This window comes from Salvia miltiorrhiza, chromosome 5 (assembly GCF_028751815.1).
Source record: "Salvia miltiorrhiza cultivar Shanhuang (shh) chromosome 5, IMPLAD_Smil_shh, whole genome shotgun sequence".
Taxonomy (NCBI): domain Eukaryota; kingdom Viridiplantae; phylum Streptophyta; class Magnoliopsida; order Lamiales; family Lamiaceae; genus Salvia; species Salvia miltiorrhiza.
Window position 1 is genome coordinate 19,560,656 of NC_080391.1, and position 25,451 is coordinate 19,586,106.

General features: G+C 34.9%; 1 pseudogene; it reads left to right on the forward strand.

The window, feature by feature from the left end:
* Nucleotides 1–20,578: 20,578 nt before the first annotated feature.
* On the forward strand, nucleotides 20,579–21,673 carry LOC130986584 (peroxidase 31-like; annotated as a pseudogene).
* Nucleotides 21,674–25,451: the final 3,778 nt, after the last annotated feature.

Below are 25,451 nucleotides of genomic sequence, written 5' to 3' on the forward strand. Positions count from 1 at the left end.
GTGTTTGTTGAATGTATACATTGAAATGATTTTTTTTTTTAATTTAATCGCAAAATCTTAAAATCATATGAAAATACAAATTTGAATGAATGTTATGTTATTTCTAGATATTGACAATAATAATAAATAAGAGAAATATTAACAACCTCTCTCGCCTATTTGGTTGATGTCACTGAGTTTTTTTTTATTGTAGGAAGGCTTTAGTGTTTGAGATATAGTCAACATCTCCAGACTCCAAATTACAGTTTTAATCCAGAATTAATTAGTTCATTATTTATTATTTATGTTAGTGTTTTTTTTAATGATTATTTATGTTAGTGTTGGAGTCGTGTCTTACTATTGTTTTAAGAAAAATTATTGAAAATTTGGTCCAAGACGTAAATCGACAAGATCAAATTTAAAATTTTAATTTACTTTTAAGGAAACATGTTAAGTTAGTAAAGATTACTTCCAAGTTATGCTCAACATTAAAATAAGTTGACATTTTTATGTCGTAACTATTAGGGACAAGGCACCCCAGAAATTAATTTCACCCCTTTGAGTTTTTGGATTTTATATACTTTTTTTTATAAGAACAAAGGAATTTATAAAAAAAACCATGGGTACCAGCAGTACCAAGATCACATTACAGAGTCACAAGAGATGAAGCATCTGCTAACCATCCCTCTAAGTTCGAATCTAAATCAAGAAAACCGAAAATCTTACCCCAACTCCACATCCTCACCTTAATCTCCGAAACCACTTTGTGTATGTCCCATCCTTTGTTTTCGAATCTGCTCACATTTCTACATCTCCAGAGTCCAGACGACCCAGTTAACACAGCACCACAGCGCAAGTAAGAATTTTCTACTCCTTTTCCGGTTTCTCAGATTAGTAAACGAAAGGAAGTGTGACACCACGTTAGGTGGTCTCACAAAACACATACCAAGCCAGCAAAGAATATCGTCCCAAACTTTTTCCGTCTTCGGGCAATGTAAAAGAAAATGGTTAATCGTCTCCTCGTTATGAAAGCATGCATTGCAGCCGAGATCCACTTCGTCCACCAGAATATTTCTTCTTCTAAGATTGTCACACGTGGGAAGTCTATCTCTTAGCGTCCGCCATGCTGTGACCCTAACTTTATGCGGAACTGGGCTTTTCCAGACCTTCGAGAGGATGTCGTTGATCGCTTCCGATGCTGGCCTCTCCTGTCTTGTCTTGTAAATGACTTCGTATGCCGATCTAGTGGAATAGAAACCATCCTTAGCAGCAGTCCAAGACCAATCATCAGCATCACCTGCAACAAGCTTAGCACCAGAGACGAAAGAAAACAGAGCTTCAACCCCCCTCAAATCTCTTTCAAAAAGCTCTCGTCTCCAGCTCAGTTCCCACTTCCAGACCCCATTCTCTTTTGGATTTTATATACTAATTAGAACTTAATTTTATTTTAGGATGATAAAAAGGTTGGTTAGAGCGCTATGTCTGATACTTGAATGACAGGTCACAGTACTTGAAATTACTTTATATTCAAATTGAAATTTTATTTTCTGTTACCTTTATCAAAATGTACCGTGTAAATTATTTATGAATTATTGTACATCTTACTGTATTTAAATCAAATGGGTGATTCCACTTTAAACCGTTTTCTATATTGCAAAATAATGTATTGCAAAAATATTGATTATAACAATAAATTTTCTAATTCTATATTGTTTTTCTACCTATAATTTCTACAATTCTTCAATCAATTTCACCAGCACTTCACATTGTCTATGCTCACTCATTCGGACATTTGCAATTAAAAGAGTATTTTCAATATTGTATATGTTGTATTTTCTTCATTCAGACTTTCCAACCAACCAATGAAGTATATATTTTCCTTTATTTTCGACTTTTCAATATGTATTTTCACTCTATTGGATTTACATTTATCGTTGAAGAAATGAATGTTTTTTATTAACCTTGTGCTTTCATGTATAGTTAGATATTGTTGGTACGTAGTAGTAATAAGAAGTTGTGTTACTTGTGTATGTCAGTATATATACTGGATGATGTACTATAATAATTAATATTCAATAAAAAAATTAATTAGAATATAATAGACCAAGTAACTACTGGGAAACTAATTAAAATAATAGACTAAGTAACTACTTAGAATTACATTAAGAAACTGGAATATTATAGGGATAAGGAAACAAATTACTATTAGAAAACTAATTAAAATATAATAGATTAAGTAACTAATTTAAAAAAAAATTATCTATATATTAAATTTTTTAATTATACAAAATAAGATATATTTTTTGAAACCAAAGTGAATGCACTACTACATCCATCCTCAATTCTAGGTGGCATCTTCTCCATTGTCCATCCTTAGCTATTTTAAAACCTCTATCCCACGTCGAAAACATATTAAACTTTAACAATTCATAACCTAAATAAAATGACATTCATCATTCCTATATTAGGCATTTGTTATTCCCGTATATATTGATCATCTATTAAACTTTATCATGGATTTTTTTTATTATTATAAAATATAAATTTTTGTATCCACCAAATGACTTAAAATTGTATGTTTGTTGCTTAACTATAACTTTCATTATTTGTTCGAAAAAAAAAAACTCTATAACTTTCCTTATTAGTACATCAATTCTATGAGCAAATAAATTAAATTACTACAAAATACAAATTTAATAACTTAAGATGATACATTTATAATTTATATAATAAAAAGGCTATTGCAAAAAATAGTAATCACTATATTACGTTACAATGAATTTCATAGTTTATTTATTTTTATTCATAAAAAACTTTCACTCCCACATCAAACTTTTCATAGACTTAATCATTTAAATAACTTAACAAAGTAACGATGAGATCCAACTTCAATTTCACAATAGAATATATTTGTTTAAAATACTCCCTCCGTTCCATCTAGCTTGATCAATTTCTTTTTTGCACGAAATTTAAAAAGTTAGTGTTTAGTGTTTAAAGTATATTTGGTGATAAAGTGAATAGAGTGAATGAAGTGAAAAAGTCATTCCATATAAGAAAAATGATCAAGTTAGTTGGGACAACACAAAAAGGAATACTGATCAAGTTAAATGGGACGGAGGGAGTACTTTGTACTAGAAATTGCAATTTTTATAAAATCAATATAAAAAATCAAATAATTTTTTTAAAAGGTAACGAACAATAAAAATTTCTATTTTAAAACTTATTAGTATATGCATTCAAGAATTTATAGTATCATGTTAGTTGAGTATTTCTATTTGAATGTTTTATTATTTTAATTCTTTGTTATTTATACATTAATAATTAATATCTATTTTGTATTGTTCGGATTTCGGTTGAGACGTATAATCAACTAATTTAACAAAGTATATTTGATTATTTAGCTATTTTATAAAATTAAATAATTTCAAGTAATAATGGGTACTATAAATTGATATGAAATTAAAATGTATAGTAAAATACTTTTTTATTAATTCTCAAATTATTACGGGTATGAATTTGAAATTCTAAATGAGTTTCATTAAGAGTTAATATATAAAACTATCCACTTTCATATTGTAAAGATAAAAATTGTCCACTAAGATAAAAATATTAAAATCTGGCCAGTTTTTGAGCGAAAAGACAAAAATGCCCCTGCCCTCAAAAATTAAAAATTCTCTCGCTGTACTCTCTCTTTTTCTATCTCTCTTCTCTTTCCCTCTCTAGGTCTGCGCATTCTCTCTCTCTCTCTCTCTCTCTCTCTCTCTCTCTCTCATCTCTCATTCTCTTCTCTCTCTCTCCACTCCCTTTCTCTCTCCTCTCCCTCACGTTTTTCGACGGCGGCCAACAGTAGCAGCTCTCTGCCGCCCCGTCGCCGTCCTCTGATTCTCGGAGAGCAGCAACTACAAGGCTGCCACCACCGCGTCTGCCTCCAGTAGTATCATCTCCTCTGGCGGCGGAGATTACTCGCTGGACTACTCATCGGACTTCGATTCTCGGCCGCCGGAGGCCGAGGAGTCCCCACCGCATTCGTTGCTCTGCTACACCAGATCTCGCCTCCTCCTCCATCCTTCGAGATCTCCTCCAGCTCGCAACACCTCCTCCTCCGCATCGACGCCACCATCTTCACCTTCAAGTCAACAGCCCAACCAGCTCGTCTGTCGCCAGTCACCTCAGCGCCACCGATGTCTTTCACAGCGGCGAACAACCTGCACTTTCATTTTCTGTTTCTCTACTATCTTCTATCTTTTTTTTCTTTCTTCATCAGTCATTCTCATCTCTCTCTTCGTCTTAATGATCTCCTGGCATCTTAAAAGGTCTAGGTAATATACATTTTTTATGAGATTCATTGAATGGACATTTAACTACATGATTGGTTTGTTTTGAGAATGGAATTGGCGAATGCTTAATTTAATTTGAAGTCAGAATGGTAAGTGATATAAGTGATAGAGATATTATTTTTAATCTCAAGTCTAAATGTTAGTTTTAAATTAATCTCAAGTTTGAATGTTAATTTTAATCGGAAAAAAAAAGAAGACATAAGTTATAGAGAAATTATTATGATTATCATTGTACTTGTATTGGTAATTTAATTAATAAACTTAACTGATATTTTGAGAGTGTATTGATCGATTGAAAGAGAAAAATAGATTTTGCATAATTGATTAATGATGTTGAATTCACAATTAGCTATATGAATTCACATTTTAATGTTCTTCAATTCACAACAAGATCTATGAATTCACAACATAAAATTCTTGAATTCACAACCAGATCTATGAATTCACAACTTAATGTTTTTGAATTAACGACCACATCTATGAATTCACAACTTAATATTCTTGAATTCACAACCAGATCTATTAATTCACAACTAAAACTCGAATTCACAATCAAAATAAATTACAGTTTTAATTGTGAATTCAAACTTTAAAAACTCAAACTCACAACTACTTGAATTCACAACCAAAATAAATTCTAGTTGTGAATTAAATTCAGGTTGTGAATTCGACTGATTGTGAATTCACAACCAACATAAATCTGATTGTGAATTAAATTTTGGTTGTGAATTCGTTTGTTGTGAATTCACAACAAAAAAATTCTAGTTGTGAATTCGACTGGTTGTGAATTAAATTTTGGCTGTGAATTCGACTAGTTGTGAATTCACAAACAAAAAATTCTGGTTGTGAATTCGACTGGTTGTGAATTTTCAATTCACAACCAGTGTGAATTCACAACCAAAATTTTTTGGTTGTGAATTCACACTGGTTGTGAATTGCGGGATTTTTTAAAGGGGTGATGTAAAGTGGACATTTTTTTAATTTTTAATGTGAAGGGTATTTTGGTAACAGTGGACATTTTTTATGTTTTTTATTTTAGTGGACATTTTTTATCTTTACAATATGAAAGTGGCCATTTTAAAAATCCACTCTTTCATTAATTGTATAATATCCAAATATATACTTTGAATTTGATTGTTTATATTATGGGTTAAGTACTAAATTCCCCCTATCGATGACGTCCTTATCGCGTACAGGACCCTATAGTCAGGATAAGCGCTGTTTGCTAGCTTAATGTGGCAAAATCGAACCAATTTGATCATGATGATGATGTAATTACGTTATTATTATTATTATTATTATTATTATTATTATTATTATTATTATTATTATTATTATGATGATGATGATGATGATGATGTAATTACGTTCACCTACTTGGGTCAAGTATAAAGGGTGAAAAATATAAATAAGAGCAAAGAATCAGCCGTGACAACATAGCCTAGGCAGACCACCGTTGGTAGTTCACCCGTGGAAACGCCACCTGTAACAGCTATGTCAACCTACACCCGTGGCAGCCATGTCAACGTCACCCGTGGCGATTCCACCTATGTTAACCTCCATTTGTGGCAGTCATGTCAACGCCACCTTTGGCGTCTCCAGCTATGTCAATGCCACCCTTGGGACCTCCTGCCATGTCAACAATTTAGGCCTAATTGCACTGTTTAATGGGCTCTAGGGCTAGGTAGGACTCTTATGTATAGAATTAGGAGCTGATTCATTATAATTATTCAACTCTATAATTGTATAACTCCACAAATAGTCAATTTTCTCGGATTTCTCTCCGTGGACGTAGATCTTAACGATAAAACCACGTTAAATACTTGTGTTATTTTTATATTTTTATATTATTTATGTTGAGATTAATTCCATACTCATCAATTATAATAATAATAATAATAATAATTATAATTATAATAATATATTTATTATTATTATTATTATTATTATTATTATTATTATTATTATTATTATTATTATTATTATTATTATTATTATTATTATTATTATTATTGCACCCATATTTGTAATAGTATAATTAAAAAATAAATTATTTGCTTAATAAAGGTTATGTGTTTTTTTTGCAATATAACACAATAATGTTTATTTATTATTTTAACACAATACAATATTAATTTATATATAATTAATTAACATTATTAAAAAAGACTACAACAATTTACCCCGTGCATATGCACGGGTGGAATACTAGTTCTCTTAAAAACAGTTACTTATCATAATTCCTAAGATGGGTCAAAATGTGGATTGAAATTCATATGGAGTATTTAATAACATATATATTTTTAATTTTATTAATGTTTTCTTTTTGTTTGAGTTCAAATCTTAAACCAACTTAAAAATTTTAACACATGATATATTCTAATTACACAAGACTCCCTCGAATGACATTCTGGGTAAGATCAATAGACAACATTTAAATACAAACTAATTTAAGGTTAAATAGAAATATTTATAAATTTGCGATTGAATATAAATTTTGATTCGAAACTTAACCCGCATCACCGCGATAAGTCCCGCTCAAATTTTTATGCCAAACATCTCATTATATTATTTATATGCATATGGATACATGACTCTCAGATATTTTTTTGAATTCGTCAAAAAATGAATAATTAGTTAGAATGCACGAATTCAATTCAATTATAATCGGTACAGTAGGTACAATACCGACCCTAGGGCTGAGCATTCGGGCGGTTCGGGTTGAAACCAAACCGAAATGGAGAAACCCGAACCCAAACCGCCCTAAAAATTTCAAACCAAATCAAACCGTTTCACCTGCCAAAATCGAACCAAACCGAACCGTAAATTCTCGGTTCGATTTGGCCTAAACCGTTTTTTTTTTTTTTTTTTTTTTTTTTTTTTTTTTTTTTTAAATTCTAAAACCTGGTAGCTTATGTTTGGCAGCCCAAAAAATGCATAAATTTACCAAAATTCATACTTAAAAGTCCATAAATGCATACCTAAAAGATTTAATGTTCACCACAAATATAATCCACATACACAACTACAAGTCCACAACAAAATAAAAGGCAAAATGTATCAAATGACAATTACAAAACAAATATAGCAAAATAACTCCATAAGCGAGATAACAAGAATAGAAGACTAGAAGTTAGGCTTGAAATTTGAAATAAAACTAATAATGTTTATAATAGTTTAATTAATATTATTATTTATAAAATACATAATATATTATAATAATTCGGGCGGGTGGGTTCGGTTTATAAATTGAACCGTTTTTTCCAAACCGAACCCGAATAAAAAATTGGCAGTTTGCAAATTTCAAACCAAACCGCACCGTTTACTCTACAAAAACCGAACCAAACCGTCCAGTTTGGTTTGATTCAATTCGGTTTCGAAAAAACGTTTCAATTTTGCTCAGTCCTAACCAACCCCAATGACCGAAAACTCTCTCACACTCTCTCTCTCTCTCTCTAAGTTGCATGAGCTTGGTCGTGCGAAACCTGAAATATTTTGGATAAGCCACACGCCTACGCGACCTTAATAATTAGCTTTAAAATACTTTTTTATTTGCTTCCTTTTTTTTCCACTGAAATCATCTCTTTCTCATGATGTAATTGATATATAATAGTTTTGGATTTAATATCGGGGATCACACAATATTTGTAGAAAGTATAATAGAAAGAGCCGTATAATTATCAGCAAAATAGGTGTTAGTTTAGTCCAAACCTGTTAATCAAATATTTTATTTGGGACAAAGATAGGATCTCATAAATAGTTAGTGACAGATCAACATGCATTTCATTGATCTATTATTTTGATGACTCAATAATTTAGAGGGGAAACGTTAAATGATTAATGAGCTGAGTCAATATGCAATTTTTATCAGGTAGATATATTGTATTTAGATGAAACTTAAGTGAATGCATGGACATGGTTGTTCTTTTATTATAGGGTTAATATAGTTTATGGCATATTTTTAGCTCGAAAAGTTAAACATAGTTTGATCTTTAAAATATTACTCCATAAAAATATTCACATCTTTCGGATGAGCGTGGGTTGCAAATATAACGTGGAAGACCCAAATTCGATACAAATATATTCTGATTTACTCTGTAGATTATATGAAAAATATATTTTTCACTTGACCATCTTAATGACGTCATTTTGATGCCTGAAAATATATTTATCGAAATTCATTCCTCCTAGGCATGCAAAACCTTTTGATATTTCTTTTCTTAATACTTTTTGCGATATGTACGTAGGTTTAGGCTCAGGTGAGTATATAATGGTCTTTTTAAATGAGAACTAAGAACATTACAAAAAAAAAAAAATCTTACTTCCTATTTAAACGTGATTTCATCATGCAATTGGTAGTATATACTTAAATTTTTAAAATTAATGTTAAACACAAAAAAGGCACCCGGCTAAATACAAACATGCATGCATATGTAAATTCAAAAAAAAATACAATTTTCTGTAACTTATCTCTTCCTATTTTAGCAAGATTAATTTTATCATGCGGTCAAAGTATATCCGTATTCTTTATGCTTAATGTTAAACACAAAACAAAAATGAACAAAATAAGTTCACGAAGTATGTACTTTTATGATAATACCCCGTCAAATTTACAAAGAAAAAAAAATTGAAAAGTGACATTCGCATGAAATATCACTTGGTTCGTCCAAATTTTCACTATCAATGATCAAGTTTGAGTATTAAGTACTATGTAAACCCAATCATATATCGATATACATTCGTTTATGAGCTATAAATCTTAATTAAATGAATGTAAATAATTAATTCTCATATACAATATGATATTTTGTATTGTTATGATAATATATAATAATACTAAAATTCATATACGCTTTGATATAATAAGTGATCAAGCAATTCAGATCAGGTCATCATATAAAAGACTTCCTTTAGTTCAAAATTTAATATGTGGACGTCTGCACAGTGCGCACTCACACAAAAATTTTAATAGAAGAGCTCACGTACAAAGTCTTCGATATGGAGATCCGCACACACGTTAATAGGACACTCACGAGTATCCTACTAGATTTTGTGTGCTTATCTACATCATGTGGACGTCTGGATAAAAGCATCCACAACGTCCTACTCGATCTCCCCTATTCGAATAAGGACGAGATCGAGTAGGGCGATGCAGCCCCCTACTCGAGTGCTACCCGATAAAACGGGTAAGCACGATACGCCTTAAAATCAGGCGCGTGTTTTTACACGCGCATGCAAAAAAAAAAAAAAAAAAAGTCAAAAATTTTAGGCCAAATGGCTCTTTTAGCCGTTACTTTTTTCTTTCTTTCTTTTAATTGACAACGGCTATTTAGCCGTTTAAAATTATTTTTTTTTAAAAAAATCTATCTATAAATACCCCTAAACTCCTTCTTCATTCACACAACAACAATTCTTCTCCTTCAATCTTCCAATATTTTCTTCTTTTTCTTCAAAAAATGGCGGAACCGTTGCACGATTCTTCGTCTGATTCATCCGACAGTGTAGCTCAAGCGATCATGGACGAAATAGAGTTGCACAAACAATTGATGTCTCAAATCTACTCCCAATTGGCGCCGGCGCCGGAACGTGTTAGACGTCCCCGGTCTTACGTCCACCGTGATCGCAAGGATGCTCATTTACGTCTTATGCAAGACTACTTCAACGGCTATCCGGCGTACGGGCCTACATTTTATCGATGTCGTTTTCGAATGCAGAAGGAGTTGTTCTTGCACATCGTGGAAGCTGTTCAAGGTGTCGATAGTTACTTCCAGATGAGCAGTGATGCAATAGGTTGGGACTCTCTCACGCCTTTGCAGAAATGCACGGCGGCTATCCGCCAATTAGCCACCAGCGTCAGTGCGGATACTTTTGACGAGTATCTCAAGGTCGCCGACACGACGGGGCGTCTATGCCTCAAAAGATTCTGCAAGGCTGTCCTCCGCGCTTACAGAGACAAGTATCTTCGCCGTCCAATGCCGGAGTATGTCCAACGCCTTCTTCAGATGCACGAGGCGCGACACGGATTCCCCGGGATGCTCGGGAGTCTTGATTGTATGCATTGGGCGTGGAAGAATTGCCCAAAGGCGTGGCGCGGCGCATATACACACGGTGATCAAGGAGAGTCCACCTTGATCTTGGAGGCTGTTGCATCCCACAATCTGTAGATTTAGCACGCCTTCTTCAGTGTCGTTGAACAACAACATCAACGTTCTAAACCAATCATCTCTCTTCTCCGACATATTGGATGGAACGGCGGCGCTGATGATCTTTGAGGTCAATCGGCTCTACTACTTGTACGACGGCATATATCCGGAGTGGCGTTACTTCGTCAAGAGTCCACCGATGGCGACCAATCCAAAGGAGGCAAGGTTCAAGAAGATGCAAGAATCGGCACGAAAGGATGTCGAACGTGCCTTTGGAGTCCCTAAAGCTCAGTGGGGAATCATTCGAAGCCCGTCGTGTAATTGGTACGTGGAGCATCTCAAGGACATCATGATGTGTTGCATCATTCTCCACAACATGATTGTGGAGCACGAAGGTGAAGCGGCTACCAATTGGAGAGATGACGACGCAGGACACAGGGCGTCTAGCAGTGACTCGACGGAGAGTGCTCGAGCAACCCCGGTTTTCTTCGAGGAATACATGTAAAGAGATACACTTCTCCGAGATAGGCAGACACATGCTCAACTCCAACATGATTTGATGGAGCACGTTTAGGCACATTTCGGACCTCTAGGGCCGGAATAGTTATTTTAGGAATTGTTTTTATTTTATTAAGTTTTATGTAATTTTTAGGATTTTAAAATTAATGCAATTTAAATTTGAATTAAATTGTGTTATTTAAATTTGAGAAATTAAATTTAAATAAAAAGCATAAAAATCAAAAACTAAAAAAATCAAGTAAGCTATCAAGTAACCCCACTATGGCATCCTTTACTCAATGTGGTCCCCTACTATCAAGTAGGCTATCAAGTAAGCTCACTGTGGATGCTCTAAGAAATCTTCTTTTTTACTCTTTTAGAAAAACACACAATTCGAATAAATAAATTTAATGATCGCACCACGGTGAATTCAAATATAAGATCTTTGACTAGGGACATTAATTATTAATTATTCTACAAAGATATTTGGAATAAAGAAAAGAAGATTGCAGAGATCAAGTCGAGGCTTTGGGGATGAAAGTCGGCTTACAAGATTTCGATATTGTGCTCTGACTTCAGACTTTGGTTTAATGGTGTAAAACTTCTTGACTGAGTTTGGATTCTGTTTTCGGGAATTTAATTCTTTCATCTGATACTGCCTCTCATTGTATCTCTCCTTTTTCATCTAGTACCTCTGATGCCTAATTTAATGAAATCCCTTTTTCTGATAAAAAAAAAAAATAATAATTACTCCCTCCGTCCACCAATTCAAGGCCTAGGGCAAGTGTAATTTACACTTGCCCTAGGCCTTGAATTGGTGGACGGAGGGAGTATTATTTTACCGCATAGCAAACACAAACACCTCAAGAAAATCTTTTGTAAAATGTTATTATGCGTCTCAACTGAAATTGATACTATAATACGATATCTAATTTGCTAGTTATTTTTGGGAAAGATCTTTGTTCTGAATCTTTTGTGCTTAACATGCCATTTCTTAATTGAACTTCTAAGGCCCTTTAACTTTTGTTTGTTTTTTGCTTCTTCACCACGTCTAATTTTCTTCCTTTTTCTTATTACTTTTTGTGGACATTCAAAATTCTGTGTGCTTGCCTCTTTTGGTTATTAATGCCTAAGGTCAAAGGTCTTGGATTCAAGTCCCCTGCAGTACGGCCTTTAAATTTATTTATTTAATACAGTTAAATTATCGAAAAAATTGGAGAGATGCAAATGCAAAACTTTTCCACTGTTATTTTTTTATATATATAATTAATTCTCTTTTTATTATAAATTTATTATAAAAAAAATTAATTTCTTTCATTGATAATGACTCACCTTTCTTTTTTCGTGAGTCATAATGATCACCTATTCCAAAAATGAGCTAACTGTTAAAATAGGACTGTAACTTTCAGTGTTTTAAAAAATATGACTATATATTACCGAATTTGAAAATGAGGACTATATATATGTTACGAAATTTGAAAATAATGACATATATTAGTGTAAATATAAAAAATGGAAGCTATAGTCCTCATTTTCAAATTTCGTAACATACAGTACTCATTTTCAAATCTCGTAACATATAGTACTATTTTTTTAAAACACAGAAAGTTACGGTCTTGTTTTTAAAATTCAGCTCTCCAAAAATAGCATTTAATTTAAAGGGTTAATTGTCTATAAATTCAAAAGGTTTTGAAATTTTTGCGACTTTTCCATGACCTTTTAGACACCGGAATGTTCAGCGTGGCTATGTCGGTTGGTTAGAGAAACGATGTCGTTTTGTTTTAACATATACGACGTCGTTTTGATTTCCAATTACAATAAAAAAAATCAAGGGAATTGGGTGATAAGGCGGAGAAGGCAGGGTTGGGGCGGCGGTGCTTGACCTTGACCTTAGATCTGTGGCACAGTGGTAGAACTCCACCCACCGCCGCTCCATGCGGCGTGGCCTCCCTCTTCAACGTCGTCGTGCCCTAGACCCCAAATCGCGGCCTCCCTTGTTTTCCGGCTTCCCTTTGCATATCAGACAACCATCGCCTTTCTCCCTCAAAATCAGACACCACTGACCGTCCCCAGTGACAGCAATAGCCACTGCCTTTCTCATTTTTTCGATTTGGGCGCCGCTTCACGCGGCGTGGCCTCCCTCTTCGCCTCCTCGCCGCCGTCTTGCCTTAGGCCCCAAAACGCGGCCTTCCTCGTTTTCCAGCCTCCCTCCTTTCCTCTGCAAATCAGACAGTCGCCACCAAATCGCGCATGGCTTTTTGGGAGGTGGTGGATCGGGGGGTGGCGTCGGGGGTTTGGGAGGTGGTGGTCGGGGGGTTTCGGGGTGTTTGAGGAAGGGGGCAGGTTTGGGGGTGTTTGGGGAGGGGATATAGGTTTTTTTTAATTTTTTTTGTAAATTATTATATTTTATTTATAATAAGAGTATAAAAAAAATATAAGAAAATGACATGTCATAGCTTATTGTCATGTAATTGACGCATCATCAGTGTTTGCCAACTAATGTCACCGGATTTTCTAATTTTGGGAACACTAAGAAAAAATTTCTGTTTATGTATTCCTATATCAAATTGAAAGGTCGTGAGAAAGTCGCGAAAATTCCGAAACCTTTTGAACTTATAGGCAGTTAACCTTAATTTAAACTATGAACTTGGTTCATACTTATTTTACACTTTAAACAATTCTCCCTTAATTCTGATGCCTAGATAAAATGAGTCATTATCATAATAACGGAGGGAGTATTAAATAAAAAAAAATTAAAAATTATCATATTTTAATGGTCTCTATCTTTTTTATCTCATGCTCGTGAAAAATATTATGACATTAATACCTTATTATAATATTATCAAGTGGAAATTAGTCAAAATAAGCTACTCAGATTTTTTTTCCATCACGCAGGGAAAAAATTTATTCTCCCTAAAAATTTATGATGGGATCTATCTGGTCCGAGTTTTAGCAATTTTATCAATTCTATCACAACTTTGAAATTTGTCGATTTTGTCCCAATCTTTTCAAATTACCAATCCATTAATCCAATCTTTCCAACTTGTAGCAATTTTATTAATCATTCTTTAGATATATTTCTAAAAGATATAAATTTAAGTGAAATATTAATATCCTCCCATACAACTTATTTTTTAGAGTAAAATAATATATAGATCACCATCCGGCATATCATGTCACGATTCAATTGTTCAAGTGAACTTGTAATGATAAAATTGATACAACTTGAAAAGGTTGTGACATAATTGATAAGTTTCAAATTTCGAAATATAATTGATGTGATCGCTAAATGTTGAAATATAATCGATAAATTTCAAAGATTAAATAGAATTGATAAAAAATTATTAAAGATAAGCTTTTCTAAAACAACCTTATTAATTAGTTTAGAAAATTTTCAAATACAAATCATTATATGTAAACTATATATGATTCCAATACTTTGAATCGTATGTAGAATGAATCAAACACATTATAAGAAGTGATGGGAAAATAAGAAAGTTTCAAAGGAGAAGAGAAGACCATGTCAAGGCAACAATACTTATGGAAAACAAAATTGTCTGAATTGTAATAATTGTGTGCAGTTTTACCAGATCAGACAAGCAGTACAACTGTACAAATATTTGCATTGCCAGGCCTAACTGTCACTCAATTTTTTCTTGCAGGGCTAACTTGGTTTTTTTTTTTTTTTCCCCCCTTTTGGTATAATCTTTTGTCACCTAACTTCAACCACATCCCTTTAAAAAGTTGAAATCAAATTCCAAAAAATAGGGGAAAAAGTGCCTTCGGAAAGAAAACCTTCCTCCAGTATTCTTATCCGAGAACATCAAAATTATTCTCTAAACTAGGCATTAAATTAAAGAGTGAATAGGTAAAAATGTCCATTTTATCAAGCGTAAAATTAAAAATGCTCACTCCTTATAAATAATTGATTTTATGTCTAAATTAAAGTGAAGAGCCGAAATTATTCTTGGATGTTGATAATTTTGCATTAACTTTTGTATAAAATCTTACACTTTTCTGACACAAATACAAATATATAAAAAAATGCAAGAAAAAATAGTCTGTTGTCCGAAAGTAGGTTGCCACCCGGACGACAACCTACTTAGTGAGGTTGCCGCATGGGTGGCAAGCTACATTTGAGACCGACAAGCTACTTTTTTTTATTGAAATTTTCAATTTGCTACACGATAAAAGTAGGTTGTCGGCCAAAAAAGTAGGTTTTCGCCGCCGTCCAGGCGACAACCTACTTTTCCAACAGCTGACTATTTTTATCTTGCAAGTACATTGATTGAGACATGAAGGGTAATTTAGGAATTTTGGGCATAGGATTAAGTTTTTATAATAAGTGAACATTTTTAATTTTTAATGGGCATAAAAATTTTCACTTCTAAATTAAAGGATAATTATAATTTATAATTTTTCTACGCGAGTTGCAAACATGGTCCGAGTGCATTTTTCAGACTGTAAATTTTGAACGTAAAAAATTTGAATGTTATTATGATTCATTTTGTAAATTACGTTGAAATTTATTTTTCACTTGAAACCTAAAAACGACATCATTTTTGTGCTCGAAAAATATGAAAATAGTGTCGAAAGGATGTTTAAGTGGAAAATACATTTCCACAAACTTTACAAAATAAATCAAAATATTCACATCAAATTCGGACATTCCGTGTCATAATTTGCAGCCCAAAAATGTTCGGGCAATATTTGCAAATTGCAACTCACACCAAAAAGCTTTCATGTTTATTGAATTGGATCTCTACACTTTTACTTGTCAAAATTAAATGCTTATGTTAAAATTAGGCCTTATGTAAAATCTAATTAGTGTACTATCTATAACGAATTTTGGTTCGTGTATTATTACCCCCTAAAGACAAAGCTATATTCTTTTTGGCGTTAACAGAGATCTAATTGCTATATATATAATTGAGTTATTATACAAATAAGGTTTATTGTGTAGAATACATCTCAATATAATGAAACATTATAAATTTGTTATGAAACATTAGCAAATTAATGTAAAAAATTACCACTAATTCATTAACCAAAGTGATGAATCCACCACCTTTTATTCTCAATTATATATTGTTTTATAAAATTTGATTGGTCTATTATACCATACTCCTATATATTTAAGTTAAGGACAATAGTGTAATATATAATACTATATTTATACTATTTATCTATTTTTTTAGGGTAAAGCAACGGAATATATTAGCTTAAATCCCGATTAATCAAGTCAAAGAGTCACTTCGGAAAATCAGAATTATTAGCTTAATTTAGTAATATATATACTCAATATATTTACTAGGGGTGGGTATTTTTCATAGACATATTATGGGGGTGGGTACTTTCCCCTATTAACACTATATATATATTATGTATTTGATCCGGATACTAGGGGTGAGCAAAACCGAACCGGAACCAAATAACCGAACCGAACCATTGGTATTTGGTCGGTTTGATTCGGTTTTGAATTATTTTGATTTTGGATCGGTTTTAATTTTAGAAAAATCGAATTTTTTTTGGTCGGATCGGTTTTGTGTTTAAAAAATTTGGATGAAACCGAACCGACCGAAGTTTTTTAATTTAATAAGTTATAATATATATATATATATATATATATGTATGTATATATATAATTACAATTTTATCATAATTGAAATTGGTCAATGGATAGGTAAATTTTATATTTATGGTTAATATTTGAGTTAAGGTTGGTTTAACTTATTTTGTTACAACATTCTCATTGACATTTTTTAAAAGTTTAAGTATGGTTTGGATCGGATTGGTTGGAAGGAGAATTTTGGTTCGGATCGATTGACATTTTTTAAAAGTTTGGATGATTTGGTTTTAGGAGTTCGGATCGGTTTTCAACCAAACCGACCGATTGCTCACCCCTGCCGGATACGAATCCTTATATATCTAGAATGCTTTAAAGTTATGATATGATTTATTTCACATATATTTATCATTTAAATTCAATATTTTCAAGTGCGTAGCGCGTAACTTCCTACTAGTATGTATGCTGAAATAGAAATTTTATTAAAAGGAAGAAAAAAGAAAGACAAGGTTCAAAACAAAAGCTGGCGTAAGCACCCGCGAGAAACCACGGGTAAACGAAAAACAAACAAACCAAACTATGAGAAAATATTTAGAGATTCGTCCTCATCCAAAGAGTCGTCGTCGTCCAACATATCTCCCCATCTTTTAGAAACCACCGCCGACATAGCTCGAGCAGCGTCGGATGAAGAATGAATCACAAAGTTTTGCAGCGTCGCACCTCCATCCTGAGCATGTTGTACTTTATTCAAGAACTCCACCGGCGGCGAAGAGACAATAACTGCTCCTGCGCCCTGCAAAACGGCGCCATCCGCACGACTCTTACTCATCTCCATACTATTCTTGATTATACGCCGGAGCCGGTGCTTTATAGAGGAATCGGAAACCCTCTTCTTCTTGGTAGTACCCTTTGGACGGCCACGACCGCGAGGTATGGGAGAATCCTCCATCATCGCCGTTCCTGGCTGGCCCGTGAAAGCTAGATCAACCGCCGAAAGCGTCCCATCCGAGGGCTCATGCTGATCAGGAGAAGACCCAGGTTGGGCCTCGGGGAGGACCTGATGGAGAATCACCGCAGAAGAGGGTGGTTGCCTAGGTGAAAAGGACTCCGAGGGGTGAGCATGATCCTCAAACGGCCCCTTCGGCAAAGGCTGCGTGTCATGTCGCTCTGGAACAATATTCGGGTCATTTACCAGTGAATCAGCAATATTCAAATCATCCAAAGCCGCAAAAGGATTTGAATGGGTGTCCCTCTGCGGAAGAGAAACACGAGCATCCTTATCATAAGGAGCGTGAGTGCCCCCTTCCTTCTGCTTATGTTGCCCAACCTGTCTCCAATCTGATTTTTCCACTGGGTCCGGCCCCGCGTTGTCTTTGTTAGATTCAGACGACCTGCAATTGTTAGTAGCATGTCCAACCACATTGCAAGTATGACAAAAGTATGGAAGATCCTCGTAACCAAATTCAAGCTCAAAAACACGGTCACCACATCTCACATCCATAAAATCAGGAATGGCACCAAAAACATCCATCACAACCAAAACTCTAGCAAAATGACCAACGGATGCATGCGCAGATAAACCATCAACAATAATAGGAGCACCAACTTACCTAGCAATGCCGGAGAGCACTTCCGGGTGCCAATATTCATGGGGGAGATTGAAAATACGAATCCAAACCTGGGAAAGGGAGGAAGTGGCCTTGTATGGATCAAAATTAGGGACCTAAGCCTGCAAGTGGAGAATCCTTGTTCGTAATTTCCACGTTGTTTTAGCAAAAGCAATCGCTAAATCCTCCGACGAAGAGAATTTGAAGGTGAAGTACCCCTTCCCGAGGGGGATGATCTGCCAAGTCAAGTTCGGCCGCCAAACAAGGTTGAGCTCATCATGAAGATCAACGGCGAATCTAGGATGATCCCCTTTGCGAAGTATAATCCTCCCATGAAGCGCGTGATTGAATCGTCGCACCTGCCGTTGATGGAAAGCTTCAGACAGAACAAGGCAAGGCTTGTCATTAAAGATCGTCGGTTTGAGAACAGTAAAATCGTGAGCCGGAACATCTGCCGGGCGGCCAGCCTTAGTCTTGACAGTATCAGCGAAGGACTGTTTAACATTAGGATGTTTCGGTGGGGCTGAAGTCTCCGGGGAAAGCACCCCGGCTTTGTTGAGTCTTGATGTCTCCAAGATTCCCGACGAAACTGCTGTAATCGGCACATGATCGGCCCGGTGTCCAGTCAACACCCTATGGGAGGACTCGGTGATAGCCCTATTCGCACTAGAGACGACTGCAGACGAAGCAAATGGTGCATCTCTAAAAATCTCGGCTTGTGCATCAAGAACCCTAGCAGCGCTAGGATTTACAGATTCCGAAGATGGCGGCTGCTGTAAAACAGCAGCGGAATCCTTCGAGTGAAGGGCGACAATCGGAAGGGCAATAACAGGGTTAGCCCCAGCCTCCTGGTGTTGGAGCGGTGTGGTGATTTGTGCGGAAACCCTAGTTTCAAGCGACGGCGGTGCTGAAGCAGGAGGCGCTGACAAAGCCGTTTCAGGGAAAAGAATGTCGTCGGCTATGAGGGAGCCGGTGATGGAGACGGCGGCCATATTGGACGCCAATAGACAGAGACAGTGATGGCCTGAACTCGTTGGCGCAGAGGGAGAGTTTGGCGTGAAATTTGTTGAGACAACCGGAAGGTTAAGACGTGATTTATCATGGAAGGGCGGCGAAACCGCCGGCAGGGATCTCTCCGTCGTGTTCATAGCGGAAGGTTTTCGCTAGGGTTCATCGGATCTTCTCCAACTAGGGTTCCCTTCCTACTAGTATGTATATATATATATATATATATAGGGTGCAGTTATAATGAGAACCACACTTATCGTGAGAACATAAGAACCATTAAAATCAATGCATCTGCTATATAAATTAATGCATTCGCTATTAAATTTAATGCATCCGAAAATAATAAAATTTTTGTTCCCTTCAGGATTCGAACCCATGATCTGCATTCATTCACCAAGATGATGCATCCACCGTAGATCTTGATGATCGAATGGCTTAAAATGGTTCTCCGTTCTAATTTTATTTAGTGGTTCTTATTTGAACCTATCCCTATATATATATATATATATATATATATATATATATATATATATAGAGTGAGAGAAAGATTAAACAGAGAATGATAAATATGTAGAGAATAGAGAATTAATCTGGAGCATCCAAATCTGTCAATCCAAGGGTTCAAATTTTATGCTGATTTTATTCTATAATTATAGCGAAAATGATATATTTGTAATTGGATAATTATATTAATATTGTGAATTAAGATGAGCATATCCTAAATTATCTCTTTAATTTTTGGTAACATCATGTACTGCCATATCTTCTTATTTTTCTTTTAATTTTGTCTATATATGATATTTTCAATATATCATTCACGCTAATCTCTGCAAATTATATTAAACTTTCACATTTCTTTCTCTCTCCAATCTATTCAGCCCCCTCCCCCATTCGAACATTTAATTAATGTGTTTGTAATTGTTTTCGGCCTGTTCATAAAGTTCAAATGTTAAATATTTTATATCAGTAAAAAAAATTCGAATATTTTTGTTTAGATGTTCGTAATTTTATTAAGCATGTCCGAAATGCTTTATTTTAAATATTTTATGTTAGTAAGAGAAATTCAAATAGTTTATTTAGGTGTTCGTAATTGTTTAAAGCGTGCTCAAAATGTTTTATGTTAAAAAATAAAAAATAAAAATCAGATTTCACAGTAGAAACAAAAATAAAAGTTTCGTCGAAAACATAAATGATAACACAATATATAAATTAACATAATACAATTTATAATTGAACAAAACACAATTTCTAAATGAACAGATATATTCAGATATAATGATCATTCAATTTGTCGAAAAGAAAAGGGCAAATTGCATGAAAATACCCCACTTTATTTCAAATTTGATTTTTTGACTAACTTTTTTTTTGTTGCAAAAATTTGAACGAGCTTTCAATTTGTTGCAATGTCCGGCCCGTTAAATTTTCGGGCCAAATTAAATCTTAGTTGGCAGCCCGGCTGCCAACGTGGCATTAAAAACGCCAAATCACACCCACCCTCCCCTCCCATGTCACCCTCCACTTCCACGTCACCCCCTCTCTCTCTGCCCCAAATTCGAGAAGATCGTGCAGGACACCACCACCGACAAGCAGATCTCCTCCCCCACCACCGCCGCCGCAGCGCTCCGCCTCTTCTTCCATGACTGCTTCGTCGGCGGATGCGACGCCTCCGTCCTCGTCTCCTCCACCCGCTTCAGCAAGGCCGAGCGCGACGCCGACATCAACCTCTCCCTCCCCGGCGACGGCTTCGACGTCATCGTTCGCGCCAAGACCGCGCTGGAGCTCAACTGCCCCGGCGTCGTCTCCTGAGCCGACATCCTCGCCGTCGCCACCCGCAACCTCGTCGTCATGATGGGCGGCCCCTTCTACCCCGTCAAATTAGGGCGCAAGGACGCACTAGCCTCTCGCGCCGCCGACGTCGAGGGCAATCTCCCCCGCCCTACCATGCCTATGTCTCAAATCATCCAGATTTTCCAATCGAAAGGATTCTCGATCCAGGAAATGGTCGCATTATCCGGCGCTCACACCATCGGATTCTCGCATTGCAAGGAGTTCAGCTCCAATCTCTACAACTACAGCAAAAACCTCCGAATCCGACCCGGCCTACTACCCCGAATTCGCGAGATCGCTCCGAAACGCCTGCGCCGACTACCACAGAAACCCTACCCTATCCATATTCAACGACGTCATTACGCCTAACAAATTTGACAACGTGTATTACAACAATGTGAAGAAAGGATTGGGGCTGATGTCATCGGATCACGGATTGAGCTCGGATCCGAGGACCCGAGGGTTCGTGGAGCTGTATTCGAGAGACCAGAACGCCTTCTTCCGCGCATTCGCGAGCGCGATGCAGAAGCTCAGCGTCTATGGCGTCAAGACGGGGAGGAGAGGAGAGATTAGGCACATGGCGTGGAGAGAGAGAGAGGGAGAGAGGGTGACGTGGGGGTTTGTGAGTGTGATTTGGCGTTTTTAATGCCACGTTGGCAGCCGGGCTGCCAACTAAGATTTAATTTGGCCCGAAAATTTAACGGGCCGGACATTGCAACAAATTGAAAGCTCGTTCAAATTTTTGCAACAAAAAAAAAGTTTGTCAAAAAATCAAATTTGAAATAAAGTGGGGTATTTTCATGCAATTTGCCCAAAAGAAAATAATAGTGCTGATGCCACCAAATATGGAAGGGGATGGCGGCGCAGCGATGGCCTGCGACCGCAACACCTTATATCAGCCGCTCACACCGTCGTGCTATTCTCCGATCTCACGCCACGTGAGTTTCGATTTTGGAAACAGATTCTGGCGACCGAAGACGATCCAGTTGCAGGGTGTTGTTGGCAGAGTATGCAAACGGTGCAGAGGGACGTGGTGGATCGGGGTCAACAGCATCAGCCATTCATCTGCCTCAAGGGGAGATCTCGCAATAACATGTCTATCAAATAATAATTTCACAAAAAAAAATTGAACAATATGTATAATAAATTGAACAATCAAAGAAATATTTCGAACATGTGGCAGAAAAATAAATAAGATGTTTATCAAATAATAATTTCGCAATCATGAACCAAGATTTGAGAGAATTTTGGAAAAAAAATCGCTGAATATTCGAAATAATTGAGAAAAAGAATGTACCCTCACTAGAATGCACTCTGCCGCAGCACCCGGCCTGCCGCCGTCTGAGGGCAGTTTCCCATCTCGCACAGTCCCACTACGGTAGCGCTGCCAGCCTGCCACTGTAAACTTCAAGATCTCGCCGCCGTCTGTGAACAACCGCCCCCACCTCTCCCGGATCGTGGTGGCGAACGCCACCGACACCACGCCCATCTCCGCCGCGCAGAGCAGTGCTGTCGATTGAAGCGATGTGCCCCTTCCTGTGGACAGCCGCCGCGAACAGAGAACAGAAGGTGGGGGATGTAGTGTAGGGTTTCATGAATGATGATAATTGATGTTGGTGGGGGAAGTAGAATCCTTAATTGTTGGAGTAAAAAGCGACACAGTAGTTTATGTAAAATAAGAAATACAATTCTACCCTCAAACCATTTAGAAATCAATACAAGATTAATATTGATAATTTTTTAAAACAAAATCGCCTACTAATCTAACCGTCCGATTTAACTTAATTGATGGTTATGATTTATTCTCTATTCTCTACACATAGGGTTATTCTTTGTTTAACTTGACCATATATATATATATATATATATATATATATATATATATATATATATATAGGAGCCCAATTAGAAAAGAATAAAAAAAACTTGAAAGAATAAGACACAATTATTGTTGACTCCATCTTCTTTATAATAGGAATAGGACTTAGCCTACGTGGCATATTTAGAATCTCACCATTTCAAAATTTACCATATATAATCTTTGTCATTTATTAATTAATTAACTATTACATTCTATATAAAGATTCGTTAATCATAATAAATATAACTAATAATAAATGTATATATATAATAATATTAACATTACATATAATCTAAATTAATAAATCTTATTATTTATTTTTTCTAGATAAAAATTAGATTTACATATCTGATAAGAAAAAAATTATAATCTATATACGATAAATGATCTTAATTGAATGTTAGTGATTAGATGTATATTTGTTATTAATTTTATATTTCTCAAAAGCGTACATATTATATGTATATGTTGCAATATATTATATTGTATGAACATTATATATATATACACACACATATATATATATATATATATATATATATATTCGTACATTTTATTTATATAGGGAAGAAAAATATATTTTTCATTTCTACAAACTTTATTTGTTTCAGTTTGTCCATAATAATAATAATAATAATAATAATAATAATAATAATAATAATAATAATAATAATAATAATAAATTATGCAATTAGTAATGCATAAATGAAGAATTTAGATAAAGAATAATAGAGGATATGATGTTAAAATATATTAGAAATCTTTAATCATGTATCAAATTCATAATAATCTCAATCGAGTGAAGAATTCATATAAATCACCTAATTTCACATTGAGTTTTTTTTTTTATAAGATTTCACCAAAATAGAACTTATACAAGAAGAAGCTCTTGCTTAAAAATCGACATTTAATTGGCGGAATGATTCAGACCAATACAATTTGAATTGTTTTGTCAATTTAATTTGACCAAATTTATTTAATTAAATACATGGTCTAATTAATTTAATTCGAAAAAATAAATTGGTTTGATTAAGTAAATTATTTCTTCAATTTAATTTGATTATAAAATAATATATTTTGTATAAAATTTTAAAAATAAAATTTGGATTCAACATAGATTTTTTTATGAAAATTTATCAATTAAATTACTAAATAAATTAATACAATTTGAATCTCGTATCAACTTTCTTAAGCTACACACAAGATTATTTTCAGAACTTAGTTATGGTCTTTCAAACTTTAACGAGATAATGTTCACGAGTCAATTTTATTCTTTCAATTTTCAAACGGAATGTCACGACCGCACTTGCTAAGGATGGCAAATTCGGGAAAATCGCGACTAAGGGAGGGAATTTAGGAGCGGGATTTAGAAAGGGCATATTCGTTTTCTTGATGACTCGACTTGTATAAAGAAATCAATCGAAATATCTAGATATCAATGAAGGAAGGGACCGTACATAATAATATCCCAAAACGGGGTACTCCATGGGTTTTAGTACATTATTAAATAATACATATTGTTTGACAAATGACATAATATCTTAACGTAATCAGTGTTTGCAGCGGAATAACAGTTTGAGTATATGTATGAAGACATATACTCTACTCTGAGGTAATCATCCTAGATTGACAAAAGCTCCGCTTGCACACTACATCCTCGATCACAGCTCAACCTGCACATTTATAAATACATGCAGGGCTAAGTACGGAAGTACTTAGTGGACACTTGCCGAAATTTACATACATGCATAATATTTTATTGTCAAGCCTTTCAACAGTAGTAAGATACGAGGGTTTTCCTTTAAAGACTCGTATTTACCAAACATAATATCATTTCTTTCATCAATAACCCGCGCAGGTATTTTATATCATTAATCACCATATCAGTAACTCGTGCCGAGAGGGAGGCCTCCCTCTACGGACACTATGATCGGCCAACCCGCTAGATGACTCACGATCACAAGGTGTACACTAATTCCGAAGGGATTTGCGGTCCCATCCAGAATCCGAATTCGATTAACATCAGATAGGCAATTAATAATAAAACATAAAGCATTTAGGCATTGACAATATCATTTAAATTCATAAGCATAAAGTCTTAACAATTCTAATATATAATTTTAGTTTATACATAGAAAGCCTACCTGAATAGCAGACTCACGGTTTAGCTCTAACTCTGGTGCTTGACCTTTAATCCGAGAAAATAAAATAAGATTCTAATTCTCGAAAAATCTCAATAAATGAGGATGCGTGAAATGATTATGCATGACTCATATTTCTTTACTTAAATTATGAGATGCTAATCCTATTTAAAGAATTAAAGCTCGTCTTATGAGGTCGGATTATTAATCTCTAATAATCTACTCATCTTAAAATAATCTAATTCACTTACTAATTAATAATTAGTAAGTCTTAAAATTTCTCTAATTAAACTTAATAGAATAATTATGAAGGCCCAATTAAAATAAAATAATCAAGGCCCAATAGGAATTTAATTCGAGCCCAAATGAATAAATTCGAAGCCCAATGCATAAATAATATTAAGCCCAACATCAATTAAATGAACTAGGCCCAATAAGAGAGCCCAAAAATTCAGCCCAAACCACTCTTGTATACTATTCATCA